Source organism: Acomys russatus, chromosome 19 (assembly GCF_903995435.1).
Source record: "Acomys russatus chromosome 19, mAcoRus1.1, whole genome shotgun sequence".
NCBI lineage: Eukaryota > Metazoa > Chordata > Mammalia > Rodentia > Muridae > Acomys > Acomys russatus.
The window spans coordinates 14,748,223-14,768,262 of NC_067155.1; the positions used below are offsets into that span (position 1 = coordinate 14,748,223).

The window sequence follows — 20,040 nt, forward strand, 5'->3', positions numbered from 1 at the left end:
AGATAGTATTTTAGAATGGATCTTCTTAGCGTACAAACAAAGTAAAAAAATTAAAGACTTATGTAGAAAAGTTTTCTCATTTAACTGTAAGTGGAAGAATCGTCAATTGTCAGGAAGAGACCCAACAGAAATTGTAGTGCCTCATACTGATGCTGAGATTATTTCATTATGGTAGTCAATGAAGATTGGTAAAGACCTAGCAACTATTTGGCAAAAATTAACAGTAAGTGTCCTAAAAGCAAGCAACTCCAGTTTCTAAAAAGAACTAATTCTTTCTCCCCCATATAGTAAAAACACCAATTCCTGAAGCTCTTACATTTTATACTGATGTAAGTAAGTTGAGATGGCTGGATACGAATTAGAAAAAAAAAAAAGTAATTTGAAGCTCATATGCTTCAGATAAAAAAATCAGAGTTGTATGCCATTCTTGTAGTGCTATTAGGTGTTTTTCTGAATCTCTTAATACAGTTACTGACTCAATATATAGAAACTGCTGAACTTAGGATGATCCAGAACTAACTTTACTGTTTATTCAATTACAACAAGTGATCAGAAAGAGAAACCATCCATTGTGTAAAGCACATATCAGAGCCTATATGGCTCTACCAGGCACTCTAGCACAAGGTAATGATGAGATTTATCAATATTAATACAATGTGTTAGAAGCATCAGAATTTCAGAAACACCATGTTTAACATTAACAGCAAAGTTTTATAAAGGGAGTTTTGTGTCACTTGGCAACAAGCCACTGAAATTATAAGAAAATCTACTTTACTTGTTCATTATATAACCAAACTCCATTACCTGCGGAAGTAACCAAAAAGGTATCCAAGGAAATGAGATTCATCAAGTGGATTTTGTTTGGTTGGTTTTTTGGTTTTTTTTTTTTTTTTTTTTTTTTTTTTTTTTTTTTTCCGAGACAGGGTCTCTCTGTGTAGCATTAGCTGTCCTGGACCTCTGTAGACCAGGCTGGCCTCGAACTCATGGAGATCCACCTGCCCCTGCCTCTCAAGTGCTGGGATTAAGGCATGCACCACCATGACTGGTGTGGATGTGTTTTATTTTGCAGAGTTTGGAAATTTAAAATATGTGCACCATCCCACCTGCTTTAAAGTTTTAAAAGGCTGATTCTGTGATAATAAGCACAATAATTAATATTAACACAATAAACAATAAACCACACATTTATTGGACATTATGGCAATTGTGGGAATACCTGTACAGATTAAAAGTTATAATCTTCCAGCATATGTCTCTAATAAAAAGAAACAGTTTTTAATTTACTATAATAAAGCATAGTATAGGTATGCCACACAATCCCACAGGACAACAAATTATAGATCTAATACTACTTTAGAAGGCATTCTAGTTGTGATAAAAGACTCCCAGAGATAGATTATATAATGCTTTAGTTACTTGAATTCTTAAGAAATCCTCATGAGCAAAAAGACAACAGCTACTGAGAGACATTGGAGTATTAAAAAAAAAAACAAAACAACACAAAAACCAAAAAAAAAAAAAAAAAAACCAGAAAATCCCTGCTGAATTAAATTGGCCTGTGTATATTAAGGATGTCATGTCATACCATCACAATGGAAGGCAGGAAATGTGTTATGCTGGGGGGAGTGGTCTTGTATTTGCCTCAACAGAAAGTAGAAGAACTGGATTGCATCCAAACTTAGTAAACACCAGATTTCACCAGGGGGAATGGGGAAGATCTTAGCTGCAGACATGAATAAATAAATCCAGAGGACCAACAGCAGGCAACATATATTGCTGATCCCTGTACAAGGGAACAGCTCTGAGACTGGTTGAAACATGAACATATATCCAGCCAGAAAGAACATCAACTATGCATAGCCAATAAGTCTTGTTGGCTGCTAAATTCTCAGGATGCCTCATGCCATCCTTTCATATGGCATGAATGAAAATTTATTACAGTTTGGTTATTGTGATGGTTTGAGTAGCTTTTACCACTATAGGCTCATGTGTCTGAATGACTGGCCCATGGGGAGTGGCTCTGTAAGGAGCTGTGGCCTTGTTGGAGGAAGTATCACTATGGAAACGGGCTTTGAGGTCTCCTCTGCTGAAGCTCTTGTCTGTGGATGAGAGCTTCCTACTAGCTGCCTGTGCATGACATTGGTCTTCTGCTGCCTGTGAATCATGATGTAGAACTCTGAGCTCCTCCAACACCATGTCTGCCTACAGGCTGCCATACTTCCTGCCATGATGATAACGAACTGAACATCTGAAACTGTGAGCCAGCACCAATAAAATGTTTTCTTTTTAAGTGTTGCCTTGGTCATGGTGTTTCTTCACAGCATTAAAACTGAAATTGAGACAGTTATACAGCCCCAACAAACTTACAGTGAAAGACAGATGCCTTTCATCTATTCATACAAAGAGCAAAGAATCATATTTAGCTGCTCTGTGCACATTGCACATTCCATACATATGTTAATGCACACATATATGTGTGTGTGTGTATATACATATATGTATATACACATACATACTGTGGAAGTATATATGTTTATAGAACAAAAGGACCAGACATCCTGGAGGATTCTGAGAAGTATGTTGAGATATATTTATTCCAGCATTCTACTTGATACAACTTGAGACTGTCTTAATAGCTATTTTATCAAAACTTGCTTCCAGGACAGCTTCAAAGAAAGCTGCAAACACCAGATGACCCCAACTGGTCCAGCATCTCAGAGTGTTCCAGTCAGGACTTAATTGAAGTTTGTACATTCACACCACACAGAGACTGGACCGCAAATGTTACAGCTATCTTCTTAAGACTGGTCTATATCCCAGTTTTTTGGGGGGGGTTCACAAAAAGTAAATTATGCCCTCAGACAGTAAGATGACATTTTAAGAGAATGACACCCATTTCTCATTCATTGGATGGTGATCGTAGTTAAAAGGTGATTTATTATGAGTTGTTAATAGCCTTGATTAGGGAGGAAACAAAGTATAGGAGATTCGACTCAGGGATTTCTCTCCTTTCCTCTATCTTTTCTTATCTAAAATTAAGGGAAAAGGAAGGGAAAGTGTGGATGTAAACATGTTGCCTACAGGAAAGAGAAAGAAAGAAAAAAGGGGAAGGATATAGGAATAATGTAGAAATGAGAGTAGACTATTGAATCTACTGAAACTATAAAGCTGCTATTGGCCATATAACTCAATACTAGTATAGTTAATTACACAAAGATGTTTCCAAAGTTGAACAGATAGTCCTAGAAACAAATAATGTTTGCCTATTCAGAAGTTCTATAGGCAGATAGGTGGTCTTCAAAGACCTCAGAGATCGACAGAATATAGCATTTAAAGATGTTTAATTAAGAGGATTTTTTTTTTCCTGGCACTGAGACGTCAGCTCCAGCAAGCAGCCCCATTCTACTTCAAAGAAGATGATGAGCATTAAAGAACCTCCAAATGAAGTTTGCTTTAAAAGTCTCAAGCTGGCAACTGGACAAGAAACTGCCCTTGCTTCAGTTGCAGAGAAAATGCTATCTAGATTGGACAAACGAGACCCAGGCAAGTGGCCTACTGAGTTTTGCCAGGACAAGGTAGGCAAGTCCTTGATAATTCCTACTTCAGAAAAAAAAAATCTTGGCATGTACTGGCCAAGAAGGCTGGAGATGGATGCTCCTACATTATTGAGAAATAACGGGTAGCTTTCCAGACAGCCCTGACTGTGCCATTTCTATAGTTTTGGGAGCTGCTTACTCTGCTTCCTAGACACTCAGGTAATATTTATTCCTTCTCAAGTCTCTGATGGGGTTGAAGATTAGGTAGGTACAGTTTCACAATGAGGCTTAAGTTCTTTAGGATTTAAGAAAGTGTTTTAAATGATATCTTTAGGTCTAAGTAGGTGTTTGGTTTTTTTTAGGTTGATAAATGCAAGCTACGATAGCAAATGGTTCAGATACACAACTCTGAATGCAGCAAGGTAGGATAGACAGTAGAGCACTTTCTCCAAAGTTGCCAAATACAAATGAAGTAGACGTTAGGAAAGTGATTCTTAACTTACAATTTTCATAGTTGTCATTATTTATGTAGTTTCTTGTTACAAGAAAGAAAGAGCTTTTATTGGGCCAAAAGGAGGAGATGTACACTACATATTTAAATACTGTTTTCTGTGCCCTAAGACTTGGTTACACTCTGGACACGGGCCTTGTCATGAATACTGAAAGAGCTCCTGTGTCAACGTGGTGTCAAAGTTGCTCCCTGGTTAATAAACAGTTGAATAGCTAATGACTGGGCAGAGGCAATAGGAAGGCTGGACTTTCCATCTGACTTGGGTCCGAGAAAGAGGAGAAGGAGAAGAAAGAAGACTTAGGCTACAAGGCAGGTGAAGAAATAGCTTGTCATGAGGCCAGGCATGAGGAGGGGTTGCCAATGGAATTCTCCTTGAGGATGGACAGCTACAGCAGAGCAAGCCCAGCCAGACTAAATGCAAGTAACTTGAGGCATGTGGTGGCTGGGAAGTGTGGGAAGGACTGTAAGCTTTGTGAAAGCAGTCTTGGCGGGCTTGGCCTTTGGACACACCACAGATACTCCCTGAGATTAACCTTGAGATAGACTGGGTGGAGCCATCCTGGGCCTGGAATTCAGGAAGCTGACCTGGGGACTCCACCTGGACTATTGTGTTTCTAATCGACCCTCAATGGGAGAGGGAGAACACCCCTTGCACATGACAGGCAGGCAGGCAGAGAGGACAGATGAGCAGCAGGTTCAGATCGGGAAGAGGATCAGTGAACAGGCCAGACTAGCCCACAGACCAGCGCGCAGACCAGAGACACCTAGGGACCCATCCCGTGGAACAGATACCGGAAGGTTCACTCTTCTTTCCCTTTAACCTTTTTTTTCCCTCTTGTGAAAGCTAGTTGGGTTTATAATAGAGTTTAATCGTTAAAAAACAGAGCTAACAGGAAGTAACTAAGATAGCATAGAGGGTTAGGAATTGTTCTCGGTTATTGTGCTTAAATTTTGTTTAATAAGCCTATAGGTCTCTGGCTCAATTATTTGGGAGTTAGCCTGATTAGAAAACAACTGCCACCTTTACATTTCATCCTACTGATGTAGGAAGTCTTCCTCTGGCCAACACCCGAATGGTCCCATTGTTCTGCTCCCTGACTGTGAGCCTCCCAGTTCACTAAGTAAAATCAAGTTGTCTTCGTTTTTTTGTTTTTTGTTTTTTGTTTTTTTCTTTTGTGGCAAGGTCTTGCTATGTAGCCCAGGCTTGCCCAGAAATTTATGATCCTCCTGCCTCAGCTTCCCATGTACTAGGTTTACAGGCATCATTCACTTTGCCTGACTGGAACCCTAGCTTCTAGGGCTTCAAACTCCAGCTCTTCCTGGCCGGGTGCCATATTCTCTCTCTCTCTCTCTCTCTCTCTCTCTCTCTCTCTCTCTCTCTCTCTCTCTCTCTCTCTCTCTCTCTCTCTCTCTCCGCTCTCTCCTCTCTCTCTCTCTCTCTGTCTCCCTCTCTCATCTCTCGCCCTCTCTCTCGTCTTTCTCTCTCTGTCTGTCTCTCTGTCTCTTTTCTCTGGCTCTTTCTCTCTGTCTGTCTTCTCCTCTTTCTCTGTCTGTCTTCTCTGTCTCTGTCTCTCTGTCCTTCTGCTGTCTCTCTTTCTCTGTCTGTCTTTGTCTATCTCTCTGTCTGTCTGTCTGTCTGTCTCTCTCTCTCTCTGTCTCTCTGTGTCTCTGTCTGTCTTTGTCTATCTCTATCTCTGTCTGTCTGTCTGTCTCTCTCTCTCTCTCTGTCTCTCTCTCTCTCTCTCTCTGTCTCTCTGTGTCTCTGTCTGTCTTTGTCTATCTCTCTCTCTGTCTGTCTGTCTGTCTGTCTGTCTGTCTGTCTGTCTCTCTCTCTCTCTCTCCCTCTCTGCATTAATCTGCTCAGAAGTCCTCACAGATCCTGCCGTGGGGGGGTGGGGGGGCAGCTTTACATTCTGCATGTGCCTCTGTGGTTGGTGTCCGAGCACCTCCAGACCTGTTACCATGGATGTAGTTTTACTTGTGGTGACATACACCAAAATCTCCAGTGTTTGCCCACTGTGACCAAGGGCTCCATGAAGCCCATAGCCCTTGTGCAGCTGCAGTGATGTCCATTTCCAGAAAGCCTTCCCTGTTCCTCACACCTACACCTGCTCTCCCACACCCCCACCCCCACCTCCCGTTCCTCTACCTCTTTCTCCCACTGACATGAACTGGTCCCGATGTGTCATGCAAGCCACAAAACTGCATCCCAGGATAGCTGGGTCCTCTACTTCATTTGTTTCTGTTTACAGCTTCAGAAGTTTAGCGGTTCATCATCTTCATTCCCCCTTTCTTGTAGTTTGTTCCCCTGTCTTTTCCTGGTGTCCTTGGGGGATTCTGGACAATAGTGTCACAACCTTTGTTAACTCCAAATTGTTTTTGAGTGCCCTTGACCTGTTCCTTCATGAGCCTGGCCATCTTAAGTTGGAGAGCAGGCATTTGAATGAAGCCCACTCACTGCTATCCTTGCCTTTCCCCCCCGCCCCCCAGGAAAAGCCATTCCCTAATCAGCAGGCAGTTCATTTTGTTTTGTTTTTGAGTCTTGCTGCCTAAACATGTTTGCCTCCTTTCCTAGTTTCCAAGTGAGCTTGTGTGCTGAAGTTATTCCAATCTCCTCCTGCATGTGTGTGCTCCCCAACGCATGGAATTCCTTGAGCTGGGCCTTCGCTGTTACGTACAAACCCTGCACACTTCTTTCTCTCGGCTTCCAAAGCTCCCTGGGCCTTCCCATTACACTCTCTCACTTTGGCTCTGAGTCAGGTGAAGCAGATTGCTTTTCATGTCACCTGCAGACAGGTTAGCACCGGGTAGGTCTAGTTTTCTCTGCTCCTTCCAGTCCCAGGGAGGAATCACACCCTTGTGTACTTCAGCCAGTACCATCCCTTAAGGAAAAATCTCCAGATGCTGAGAAGTGCTTTCTTCCCGTTACCCCTCTGCACAGTTACACAGGGCACAGCAGAGACTGAAATTGACCTTATGCCTTCGCTCCTGGACCCACACCGGATTATCCACCAGAGTCAAACGTGGCCTGCTCTTTGAGTCAAGCTCTGTTGTAGATGTTTGTTTTTCAGCGCTATTGGTCATTCATCTTTGATGCTCATCTCTAGTTAATATTTCCAGAAAGATAAATGAGCATTCAGGCCCTCAGTGTCCCCCATCCTTCCTCATGTCACCTTCTGTTCTCTATTCCTTCAGGAGGCCAGAGCGCAAACAAGATGGAGACTCTTCATGCAGCAGGATTGAGGTGCCTTTCACTGGGGCGGCCTCCATGCTGGCAAATGACAAGCCATGATGTCATCAAGCTGGCCAGAACTCCAGAAGCTGAAATAAACACTCCAGGAAAGGGTCCTCACTTTCTGGAGCAGAGCCATGCCTCCTGCCACACGGGAGAGACTCCCTGGGCATCCTAGGATGATGGTTCATTTTAGAGTCTCACAAGGGACCATTCCAGCATTACTTGTTCTTATGATGGGCTAGTTGATGTCAGCCTTCCTTAGAAATCTCCACCAAAACAAGTCATAGGACCCTGTCCCCTGAGGGAAATTTGAGCCTGGTTTCGAAGATATTTCAGAATTGATGTTTATTGGGCATATTTCCAAAAGGAGAGAACACCCTGTGTAGTTTGGTTTCTGTTGCTGTGATATAACACTGAGCAAAATCGACTTAGAGATAAAAGTTTATTTGGATTGGATGTGCCAATCATGGTCAATCACTGGGGAAAGCTACAGTAAAGATCCAACAGGAACCCTGGAGGAACACTGCCCATAAGTCCATGTATATGGACTTGCTGTGGGTAGTTTGCTAGGCGTTTGGTTTATTGTTTGTTTTCTGGGATAGGGTCTTACTATGTAGCTCTGGCTGTCCTGGAACTAACTCTTTAAGCCAAGCTAGACTCAAATTCATAGCGATCCACCTGCCTCTGACTCCAGAGTGCTGGGATCAAAGGCCTCCAGCCTGGCTGCTAAGCTTGCTTTTTTATACAACCCAGGGGCAGCATCATTCACAGTGAGTGAGCCCCTCCCACATCAATCATTAATTTTTTTAAAAAGGTCTCATAAAGCTGCCTACAGACCAGTCTCATGGGCTCATCTTCTCAGATGAGGCTCCCTCTTCCCTGCTTGTGTCAAGTTGTCAAAACACTTGTATCTCTAGTCCCAGGAAACCTGATGGCCTCCTCTGACCTCCAAAGACACCTGCATCCCATTGGGTGAGCGCACATGCACACACACACACACTGAACCTGGTGTATGAAATGGGTGTATAACAGTGGATTAAACACTGTTTTGTTTTGTTTTAAGAATCATCTGTTATATTTATTTTAGAATGATGATTAAAATCAAATACATTTGGGCACAGTAAATATTTGACATGAAAAGCAGTTGTATCAGAATGGTCATCAGAAAAATAGTAACATTTTACACATAATAAGTAGAAAATATTTTTCTGTCTGATCACTTGAGTTAAAAATCCTGAGAATGTCACTCACTGAACAGTTAAGTTTTGCCTCATAACTGAAATCTGCTCAGAAAGAATCCTTAAAAAAAAAAAAAAATGCTGAGGCCTGGGCAGTGGTGGCACACGCCTTTAATCCCAGCACTCAGGAGGCAGAGGCAGGCAGATCACTGAGGCCAGCCTAGTCTACGGAGTGAGTCCAGGATAGCCAAGGCTACACAGAGAAACCCTGTCTCAAAAAACAAACAAAACAAAAAAAAGGTCTGATGTACAAATCATCTACATATTCAACAGGAGCCCTCTACATTTTACAAAGGGTTTAAACAAATAGGTCAAATGTTTATAGGCCTCTGGCTCTGAAGATGGTATCAGTCAGGCTCAAGGACGCACTGCTCCACTATTTCCCTCAGGTTGGGGTTTTCCATTGCAGCTGCCACTCGCTCTTTGTCATTTATCTGCTTGTTAATGTCTTCTTCAGTTGAGTGAGTTCCTTCAGAAATGTAGATTTCCAACTGGAGAGAAGAGAGACAGAAGCCACGCATCAGAGCTCAGGTGCAGGTATGCACGGTGAGGCCTAGGACGGAGGGCGAAGCCCAAACCCCGGACGGAATGGACAGTAGCATTTCCACCAACTGGCCTGCAGGAGGGGTGCTCCTGGATTTCTTGTGTTTGAATGACAGACACCGCTGAAGGATTAAACACTGTTTAACCTTTCTGTGACACACTGTTTTAGATTTGGCTGTAGGAAGGACTGTAAGCTTTGTCACAGGTGAAAGCCATCTTGGTGGGCTCTGCCCTTGGACACACCACGGATACTCCCTGAGATTAACCTTGAGATAGACTGGGTGGAGCCATCCCGAGCCTGGAATTCAGGAAGCACACCTGAGGACTCCACCTGAACTATTGTGTTTCTAATCAATCCTCAATGGGAGAAGGAGACCGCCCCTTGCACGTGACAGACAGGCAGGTGGAGAGGAGAGAGCAGCAGCAGGGTCAGACCAGGCTTGAACGCAGGTGGATCAGCAAACAGGCCGGACCAGCATGCAGGCCAGAGACACCTAGGGACCCATCCTGTGAAACAGATACCGGAAGGTTCGCTCTTTTTTCCCTTTAACCTTTTTTTCCTCTTGTGTAAGCTAGTTAGGTTGTATAATAAAGTTTAATTGTTTTTTAAAAAAACAAACAAACAAAAAACAAAAACAAAAAAACAGAACCAACACTTGGCTCAATAACCTGAGCTACAAGTTAGAGCAGATTCTGAGACTTGGGTTTCCTGTAACCATCTATGGTAAGTGGACATTGTTGGGGTAACGTTTCTTCACATTGTATGAAAAGGAATGTCTTTTTTTTTTTTTTTTTCTATTGGCAATTCTTTATCAGCAGGGAGCTAAGTGCTAGCAGGATTTGGGAATTGTCCTTTCTATAGCCCATCCCTCGCTTTGTATTTGTAAATGTTTGTTTTCCACATCTGTTCAGATACTTGAAGTCAGAAAGCTTCTCATTTGTTGGTTGTAATAAAGAACTTTAGGCCAATCTGGGGCAGGAAGTAGAGGACAGAACTTCTGAAAGAGAAAGGTGGAGTGAGAATTTTGGTGTCTTAAAAAAACCAGCTGTGGCCGGGCGTGGTGGCGCACGCTTTTAATCCCAGCACTCGGGAGGCAGAGGCAGGTGGATCGCTGTGAGTTCGAGGCCAGCCTGGTCTACAAAGTGAGTCCAGGACAGCCAAGGCTACACAGAGAAATCCTCTCTCCAAAAACCAAAAAAAAACAAAAACAAAAACAAAAACAAAAACAAAAACAAAAACCAAAAAACAAACAAACAAAAAAAAACCAAAAAACAGCTGTGTTATGTAAACATTTTTTTTTTTTTAAATCCCAGTTTTCTGATATGGGGCTCCTTCATATCTTCCACAGTAGCAGACTATTTGCCCCATGTGCGCTTTGACAGGAGCATGATTCTGCTACTCGGAGATAGTTTAATTCTGGTGACTCTAGAGAGAGTATAAAAACACCGGAGCCCAAAGAGAGGGGTGTAGCTGTTTCTCCTACTAGTTCCTGTTCCTGCTGTTGCTGGTTTGTCAAGTGGTTGAGAGAAAAGAGAAGATAAAAATAAATTAGAGCTTATCCTAATGGGATGAAGATTGGACTTGCCCCGGGGAACTCAATGCTCCCCAGTCAACAGGAAGTAGTCTAAAGAGGTCTATTCCCCATTTCCCCTCTAACCTTCTTTCTTTCCTACTTGGTGTGGAGGTGTGAGAAGTGACTGGGGTGGAGAAGAGTGGTAGATAGAAGAACCCAAGTAAATGCAGCAAAAACAAACACATCAACAAGTGGCACCCAGAGCCGGGCATGGTGGCACACGCCTTTAATCCCAGCACTCGGGAGGCAGAGACAGGCGGATCGCTGTGAGTTCGAGGCCAGCCTGGTCTACAAAGTGAGTCCAGGACAGCCAAGGCTACACAGAGAAACCCTGTCTCAAAAACAAAAACAAAAAAAAAAAAAAAAAAAAAAAAAAAAAACAAGTGGCACCCAGATGTTGGGTAAGGAAAAATGGGAAACTTGGTTACTAATGCCACAGAGGATACAGGAGGGTATGAAAAGTGAGTATAGTGTTCCAGGATGTCAGCCAAAGGCTCGTCGCAGCTCATGCTGCTGGCTTGTCTCCCACTTTGATCCAAGAGGGGATTTTCTGTCTTTGCTTCCTCTTCCTATATTCCATTTCAAAAAAAAAAAAAAAGGTCAGGAGACTATCCGGGCAATTGGAAGAGTTGTGAACGGAAATGGAGAGATCTGAGATGCAACTTCAGAGGTTACAAGTAGAGTCCGAAGCACTTGAGAAGTGGATAGCACTGAAAAAAAAAAAAAGAATTAAAAAGCTCAGGCCTGGTGACTGAGCAAGAAAACAGGAACTTCCTGCAAGATGAAAAACAAAACACAAACAAAACAAAACAAAACAAAAAGAACAAAAACAAAAAACAGACTGGTCTAGAAGGCAGATCATCAACTTGTCCTGCATAATTTCTGTTTCAAATCCCAGCAGCCCTGAGTGGGACGGGGAGCTGGGGGGAGCAGGAGCCAGTAGCAGGCAACAGGGTTAAAGAGAAACATCCTGTATAGAAAGAAGAGTTAGTCTTGAACTAAACACACCACCAGATGAGCAGTCTGGGCTTAAGGGATTACCACCATTAGCTTTCCTAGTACTCAGCATAAGCCTTAAATACCAGATGTCTGGTGCTTTAATTGCAGTGAATTTTTGAAGAAATATGGGAAATTTAAGGACTTTAGATTAGAAAAGAGATTAGATGCTTTAATTAGAGCCTAATGGACAGTCCTAGTAAGAACATGAAAGACAGTGATGAGGGCAATTTGGACTGTGGGGGTCCAGCTCAAGAAGTTTCAGAGGTGAAGAATATTAGTAAGTGGCCTAGAGAGCATTCTTGTGATATTTTGGCCCCCTCAAAAATGTGGCTGAGTTTAAAAAAAAAAAAAAAAAGATTTATTTATTATTATGTATACAGTGCTCTGCTTGCATGTAAGCCAGCAGGGGGCGCCATATCACATTACAGATGGTTATGAGCCACCATGTGGTTGCTGGGAATTGAACTCAGGACCTCTGGAAGAGCAGGCGGTGCTCTTAACCACTGAGCCATCTCTCCAGCCTGTGGCTGAGTTTTGCATTGTCCTAAAAATCTGCCTGAAGCTAAATCAAAAAGTTTCCAATTAAGGCATAAGCAGAGGATATTTCAAGACAGCCTAGTACTGACCGTGTCTTGTGGTTATCCGTGTTCACTCTCCTGGAGTCCTATCATGAAGAGGAGCAAGTTAGACAAAAAAGAAATGCAAAATACACAGTTTGTGGAGAAAAGGAGTACCATGAATCATAATGGAGCTAACTCCAGTGTTCAAGCAGTTAAAGTTTAAAGAAAAGCCTGATTCTAAATGTAATGAAGAAAGTGGTGGGCCCAGGGCAAGACCCCAACCGAGATAAACTTCCAATTTGTAAAAAGAAATTAAATAAAACTTTAAGCAGTGAAGGAAACCATCAAGTACAGAAAGGTGATTCAAATGCAATTGGAGGGGCCAAGGTCCAGAGGAGAGCTACAGACTGAATGTGAAACCAGCCCCCGAGAGAGAGAAGCGTTTTGCCGTCAACAAAGCTGAAAGGAGTCAGAGACCCGAAGAATGCGTCGACATCACACATGGAGAGGGAATTTGGAGTTTAATTTCTGGCTTTCGGTCTTTCTTTTGTCCAGCGTGTCTCTATTTTATTCCTTTTACTCCCTTTTGGGATGTCAGTGTACAATTTGTGCCATTGTATGTTCAAAAATATGTTCTTTTCTTTTTTTTTTTAATTTTGATTTTTTTTTACAAGGGATTACAGTTAAAAGATTGTCATGGTTTCCATAATTGACCCAACTCAGGTGTGATGAAGGAATGAATTATAGGACAGACACACAGACACGTGTACAGACATTCTGGGATTGAATGAGCTGGGTGCTATGATGGAGACACACAAGCATCCTGGAGACACAGCATGCTTATTATACACCACTGAACACCCAGGAGGCATGATTCAGTAAATTGAAACATGAATACTCATTCAAAGGTGTATGTTTTCCATGATGTTCAGCCATGTTCCCCAGCTATCCAATACAATAATTTCTGGGGAGTAAATGCCTGTTTTGCTAACAACAACGGCAAATTTCCAAGTTAATTTATAGGCAGTAAGCATCCCTGATCCTCTGTTTTCTGGCCTAAACTGGACACTTTTGAAAAATCTATACGTTGTTAAGTAGTAAATCCAGGCATGGTGGCATATACCTGTAACGCCAGAACTTGGGGAAGCAAAGGCAGACAAATCTCTGATAGTTCAAGGCCAGCCTGGTCTATAAAATGAGTCCAGAATAGCCAAGCCTACCCAGAAAACCCATATCTCAAAAAACCAAACCAAACCAAACAAAAAGGTTGTTCACTGCCTGATCAATTCTCCCTGCCCTGGATCCACCTCTCCTTTCTCCTCTTCGCCATTCCTGGAACTGGTCTTGGAGAGCAGCAGCACAGGAAACAGCTTACTAAACAAAATACCAACAGTCCAGGCACTAAACTCAACAATTAATAAATGGGACCCTCATGAAACTTAAAAAGCTTCTGTAAGGCAAAGGACATTGTCAATAGAACAAAATGGTAGCCTACAGATTTGGAAAAGATCTTCACCAACACTATATCCAACAGAGGCCTAGTATCTAAAATGCATGCATATATATGAATAAATTAAACACCAACACACCAAAATAATCCAATTAAAAATGGGTACAGAGAATTCTCAAATGGCTGAGAAGCATGTAAAGAAATGCTCAACATCCTTAGTCACCAAGCAAATGCAAATCAAAATGTTTCTGAGATTCCATCATAGACTGGTCAGAATGGCAAGATAAAAAACTCAAGTGGCATCACATCACATGCTGGTGAGGATGTGGAGCAAGGGGAACACTCCTCCATGGCAAACGTGTACAATCAGTACAACAAGAAATCTGGTGCTTTCTCAGAAAAATGTGAATAGTTCTACCTCAAGACCACTCCTGGGCATATAGCCCAAAAGATGTCCCATCATATCACAAGAACATTGGCACCATCAGCTTTATTCATAATAGCCAGAAACTAGAAACAACCCAGATGCCCCTCAGCTGAAGAATAGATAAAGAAAACATGGTACATTTAAACAATGATATTCTCTTCAGCTTTTTTTTTTAAAAACAAGGAAATCATGGAAATTACAGGCAAATGGATGGAACTAGAAAAGATCACACTGAATGAGGGAACCCAGATCCAGAAAGACACGCATGGTTCTCATTTATAAGTACATATTAACCTGACACTACAGGATAACCACACTACAGTCTACAGATCCAAAGAAGGTAAGTAACAAGAAAGGCCCAAGGGAGAATGCTTGAATCTCACTCAGAAGAGGAAATAGAATAGATATTGGAATTTGTAAGATTAGCCTTATTCTCCTGACTCATTTGTTGTCTGGGAGGCTCACTGCCTCTTTCTGCTAACCTAGGCCCAGTCCTGGAAGCTTCTAGCCTCCGTACAATCTAACCTAGACCTAGCATGTTTTCAGCTTCTGAGACTTACTGCTTAATTAGCTCACCCTCACTTGTTCTTTCTGAGATCTAGGCTAGCTGGTTCAATTTAGTTGTTCTGGCTTAAACTCTTCTCCCAGCTGACTTATTTAATCTGGTTTCTCTCTTGGCCCAGAATTGATCTGCTTGGCCTCAAAGTAACTCAGCAATCTGCTCTGATCTTCTGGCTTCTTCTCATTTTCTGGCTCCTTCCATCTTTGCCTGAGTTCTCTCTCTGCAACTCATCTCTCTATTACTGCCCTGATTAAAAAAAAAAAAACAAAAAAACCTGCCTCCTCTCCCTGTAAAACTGCCTGTTAAGTAGCTCCCCTTTCTTCTCTTTTCTCCTGAGAGTTGGGCGTATCCTATTCTGTCACATCTTCTTTGATTCATCACTTTTTCTGCCACTCAATTAGACACCACTTTCAAAGATGGATGCTTCATTCCACAAGCTAACTTTACCTTCATTTGAGATTAAAGGCGTGTACAACCACACCTGGACCTAAGCTTTTCTTTACCTGATACTTGCCCTATACCAGGCTGGCCTTGAACTCAGATCTGTTTGCCTCTGTCTCATGGATTAAAGGTGTGTTTATATTTCAGCCAGACCACACAGATCTAGAAGGTCTTTGGATATGATCTCTTGCCAGAACAGCCATGTTTTTAATTAAATTCTTCTAAAAATCGGTGGACAATCTAAAGCAGCCCAGTAATTCTGAGATTGAATTAGAAAAATATGTTTACATAGCCTACCTGAGTTTTGAAAGAAACCAAAACTTCTACTACATTTCTCCTCTTATAGTCTAAAAAAAAATGGCCTTTCCCCTAATGTTAATAAACTATATACAATCAGAATAACTGTGAGAACTATGAGGTGAGTATTATATTTACAAAGTCCAGTACATTCATATATGACAACCTTGGAAAAAACTTTTCCACGCTTTATCCTATCCTGGTGAGTCCAAAATCCCTTCCTTGTAATTTGCATTTATCAACCTAGAAACATCTTTGTAGATCCTAAAACATCTTATTAGATCCAAAACAGTTTAAACTTTTGTCTTTATTGTTAATAAGGAAAGCTATATTATTAGGGTTTGGGTGATCTGCTGAAGAAGACCCCAAGGCAGTATGCAAAAATAAAGAGTGGTTTTATTCTAGCGTGCTAGGATCACCTCTCTCCTCTAGAGGGCCACCCCTAAATGAGCACGCAGGCTCAATTTATAGACAGTTGGAGGGATTTGTGACAAGCTTTAATTGATTGGTCAGAATTGAGTCAGAGTGTAGGAGGGGATTTAGGATTGGCTGTTTGTTTGGTTATTGGGGACTTTTTGAGTCACTGAGGTTATGGTTCTTTCTCAGGAGTTGGCCTTTAATTTGATTGGATGGGGCCAGCTTTATCAGAACTCAGTCTTTGCCCATTGAAACACTGAATACGTACCAATGGTATGTTGTACATATTTTAGCTTTCCATATTCTGAAAAATTATTTCCTTCCATATGCCATGTTTCATTTCTTTTGGTACCCCTAAGTACTTCCAGTGCATTACTGAGTTTGGTTGTACAGAGACCACATAGGGCATTTCTCTTTATTATTTATTTGGCTTGTTGCCAAGTGATAGTAATTTTTTTTTCTTTAAACCTTTACTCTTAACATGATTTTTTTTCACAAAATTTTGAGGCTTCTAACACATTTTCTATAATTCATCAATTTCCTCATTTGCTTGTTCCAATGGACATGACAAATCTGTATGAAACTAAATTATACACACACACACACACACACACACACACACACACACACACACATATATGATAGTATATATTTCTAATGGCCAGTTACAAATACTTAGAGTCGGTAATTATCTTAAGAGATTCATGAAAGTCTAATAATACCATAAGGGTGGCATACAACTCTGATCTTTGAACTGCAGAATATGGGCTTTAGATGACCTTTGTTATTTTGTCTGACTTATAACTTGCTATTCCTGACTTATTTGCATCAGTATAGACTATAGATGGTTCATGAATTGGTGTTCTTTTACAATAGGTGGAAGAATTCAATTAGTTCTTTTGTAAACTGTAAATACTTGCTTTTAGGATATTTGTTACTACTTTCTCCCAAGTAGTTACAACAACGTCTTTGCCAATCTTCCTTGATTACCAACAATGATATAAACTCAGCGTTGGTAAGAGACACTACAATTTTGGCCAGATCTTTTCCTGACAAGTGACATAGTCTTAGTATATCTTTTATAATTAATTCAGAAACCTTTTCTATGTATGTCTTAAATTTTTATTTTCTTTATGTGCTAAGAAAACCCATTCCATAAAACTATCTTAACTTGGCACAATGAGCCTAGTAGGAGAATAATTTGAAGGCAAAATAAGCAAAATATACATATGTCTAGGATCAATTCCCAATCCACTGCGTTGGTGACAGAGGGAGTCCCTGCCTGGGCTTGAATAAACAACCCTCATGCACTTGCATCAGAAGTGGCTCCTGAGTGGTCTTTGGGGACCTCGAGACGCGGGCACCGTAGTGGCAAGTTGACAAAACTCATTAGTACAAGTACACATATAACCCATGACAACCAGATTGCAAGGGCCTTACATTTTGTTTCCTGATCCGTATTGGAACTTGGTGAGGAGAGGCAAGAGGATCAGAAGTTGAAGGTTATCCTTACCTAAGAAGCAAGTTCGAAGCCAGGGGAGTAGAGGAGCAGGAAGACAGAATATGAAAGAAAGGATTTAAAAAGGAAATAAAATGGAAGAGGAGGAGAAGGAAACTGAGAAAAGCCAAGTATGGGATTCACACATGAGGAGAGGCTAAGGTAGGAAGGTATAAAATTGCAGGCCAGAGCAGAGGGATCATCTCAGAAAACAAAGGGAGAATGAGACGTTATTAGCTCTAAGACACTTAAAGAGGCGATGGCTGCAGATTAACTAGTTTACAGAATAACCAAGGCAGTCTCCCATGCTCCCCATCTGGAGGGCACAGGGAAGGTGTTAGGTCTGTACCCGTGGGCTGTACAAGGAATCTGCCCACCTCAGATTCCACAGGCAAAGGACTCAGTCACAAATTCATTTTTCTGGACTCTTCTCTGGATTGCATCCATAGTTGAGAGCATCTTCAGGCACATGTCAAGAGATGAGTTTCAGAAGCTCACCCAGCAGCCTTCCTCTCAGTGTTCTTCTTTTGCCAGTGCATTTTGAACTTTTTTATTATTTATTAATTTTTGCCAATGTGGTTTCAAAGTCCTTTCCTGATTCAGATGTTCACACCATGCCAGAGATATGAGAAGTCATTTTACTGCAGGAGTGGTCTCTGGATGAGGTTTATTCCTGATCTCACTGAGGCTGTGTTTCTTTTCCTTTCTTTTGTTTGCTTGGTTTGTTTTGTTTGGGGATGGTCTGATGTATTTTGATGCTAATTACTGCTTGTTGTCTGTGTAACCCACGTTTTGTTTAATAAAAAGCCATCCCACCTGGGCAGGGAACAGGACATAGGTGGGGCTAGGAGAGAGGGAGGAATCCCGGGAAGAAGAAGGATTGTCAAAAAAAAAAAAAGAAAAAGAAAAAAGAAAAAGAAAAAAAGAAAAGAAAGTAGACAAAATGAAGAGAGGAAGGCTGTCATAGGTTAGATAGAGGAAAAACATGTGGCCGGCGTGGATGGAAAATCCAGCCCAGATGAAAAACATAAACAAGTATATGGGATTATAGATGGGAGGTAACTTGATAAAAGTTATTAGAAACAGATGGCATGGGATTGAGACAGGGATCCCATGCCTGAGGCCCTATTATGAAAAGTAGTTTGGAGGATTGATATCCGTCGTGTCCCAGGTTAGCTAAAGCTATTTTAAAATATAACAAGTGTCTGTGTCTTGATTGATTGTTAGCCAGGCCCATAGATAATACGTGTAATTTAAAAACAATATTGTTTGTTGAAACTGTGTCCTACTGTGCAACCTTCTATTCTGGAACTTGCTCTGTGCATGAAGCTGTGGGGGGTTGGTCTGATCTATTTTGATGCTAATTAATAAAAAGCCATTACCTAGGTAGGACAAATGGGATAGGTTGCATCATCATGGGTTAGGTGGAGGAGAAACACATGGCCAGTGTGGATTGAGGATTTGGCCCAGATGAAGAACATTAGCAAGTATTTGGGATTATGGATGGAGGTAGCTTGATAGAAATTATTAGAAGCAGATGGCATGGCATTGGGGCAGGTATGCCATACCTGCTCCGCTATGGGAAGTAGTTTAGGGTATTACTGTCTGCCCCGCCCTATTTTAACTAAGGCTATTTTAAAATATAAGAGGTGTCTGTGTCTTGAATGATTGCTAGTGGGTTATACTCTCACAATAATAATTATAGGCCTAATAATAAACATTATTAGGCCATACTGGTAAATTAACAACAAAATGTGGCTGTCTAAAAATCACAGATCCACCTGCCACTGCCTCCTGAATGCTGGGATCAAAGGCATGTGCCATCATGGCTGGTGCGTTTTTGTTTATGACACAGCTCGCAGTTGAGGAACGCATCGTTAGGCTGGACTCAGGGCTCAACAATATAGTTCTTGCTTAGAATCCACCAGTGATGGGCTGGGGGCGTGGCTCAGCAGTAGAGCCTGGGTCTAACATTAGAAAGATCCTGAGTTCAATGCTGATATCTTGAAAAGAAAATTCTTGAGACTGGAGAGAAGGCTCAGTGGTTAAGAGCTCTTGCAGAGGACCCAGGTTGGGTTCCTAGTGACCACACAGAGTGGATCTCAAGCGCCTATAAGTCAAGTTCCAAGATATTACGCCCTCTTCTGGCCTCTGAAGGCTGCATGAAAATTACATCATTAAAAAAAAAAAGAGGTTTGATTTCTACTAGCATTAGGCAAGTTGTACTGACTTACTCTCTGTAGATATGGATGGGAGGTCAGTGTCTTTTGATGATAATTATAGAGCTAAGAATTGAATTATCAAGAAAGAAAGAAAGAAAGAAAGAAAGAAAGAAAGAGGCCTCAACAATATATTGGTGAAATGATTGAAGTAGCAGTCAGTATGACAGAAATTATTCAATCCAAACCACAAAGTATAGACTGAAAAAGTATTACTCAAACCACAGGCGATGGCACAGGCCTTTGATCCAGCTCTCAGAAGGCATGGGGATCTCAGAATTCCAGGCCAGCCTGGTCTACAGGGGAGTTCCAGGACAACCAGGGCTAAACACAGAAACTCTCCAGGAATCCCAAAACAAAACAACAACAAAGTATCTATTGTTGTCTTTCCGGGCATTTAAGAAAGGAACAAACCGCAAAGCAACGCATGGGAGCCAGCTCCCAAACAGCCACTTCCACACACATCACTCTAGATCAAAACAGTTTGAAACCTATGAACAGCATTACTTTCTGGGGATTGTAGTCCCGGAAGA

At 41.6% G+C, this 20,040-nt stretch overlaps 3 protein-coding genes and 1 pseudogene across 4 annotated transcripts in view; 2 read left to right on the plus strand and 2 right to left on the minus strand.

Moving 5' to 3' along the window:
- Positions 1 to 20,040, minus strand: part of LOC127203712 (zinc finger protein 235-like) — a 301,721-nt gene that overhangs the window by 128,492 nt on the left and 153,189 nt on the right. The window lies entirely within an intron of this gene.
- The window catches only part of LOC127203721 (zinc finger protein 235-like), a 190,191-nt pseudogene that overhangs the window by 101,899 nt on the left and 68,252 nt on the right, over positions 1 to 20,040 (minus strand).
- Positions 1 to 20,040, plus strand: part of LOC127203716 (zinc finger protein 235-like) — a 104,821-nt gene that overhangs the window by 50,158 nt on the left and 34,623 nt on the right. The gene's annotated exons all lie outside the window — the stretch shown is intronic.
- Positions 1 to 20,040, plus strand: part of LOC127203715 (zinc finger protein 235-like) — a 176,407-nt gene that overhangs the window by 50,155 nt on the left and 106,212 nt on the right. The gene's annotated exons all lie outside the window — the stretch shown is intronic.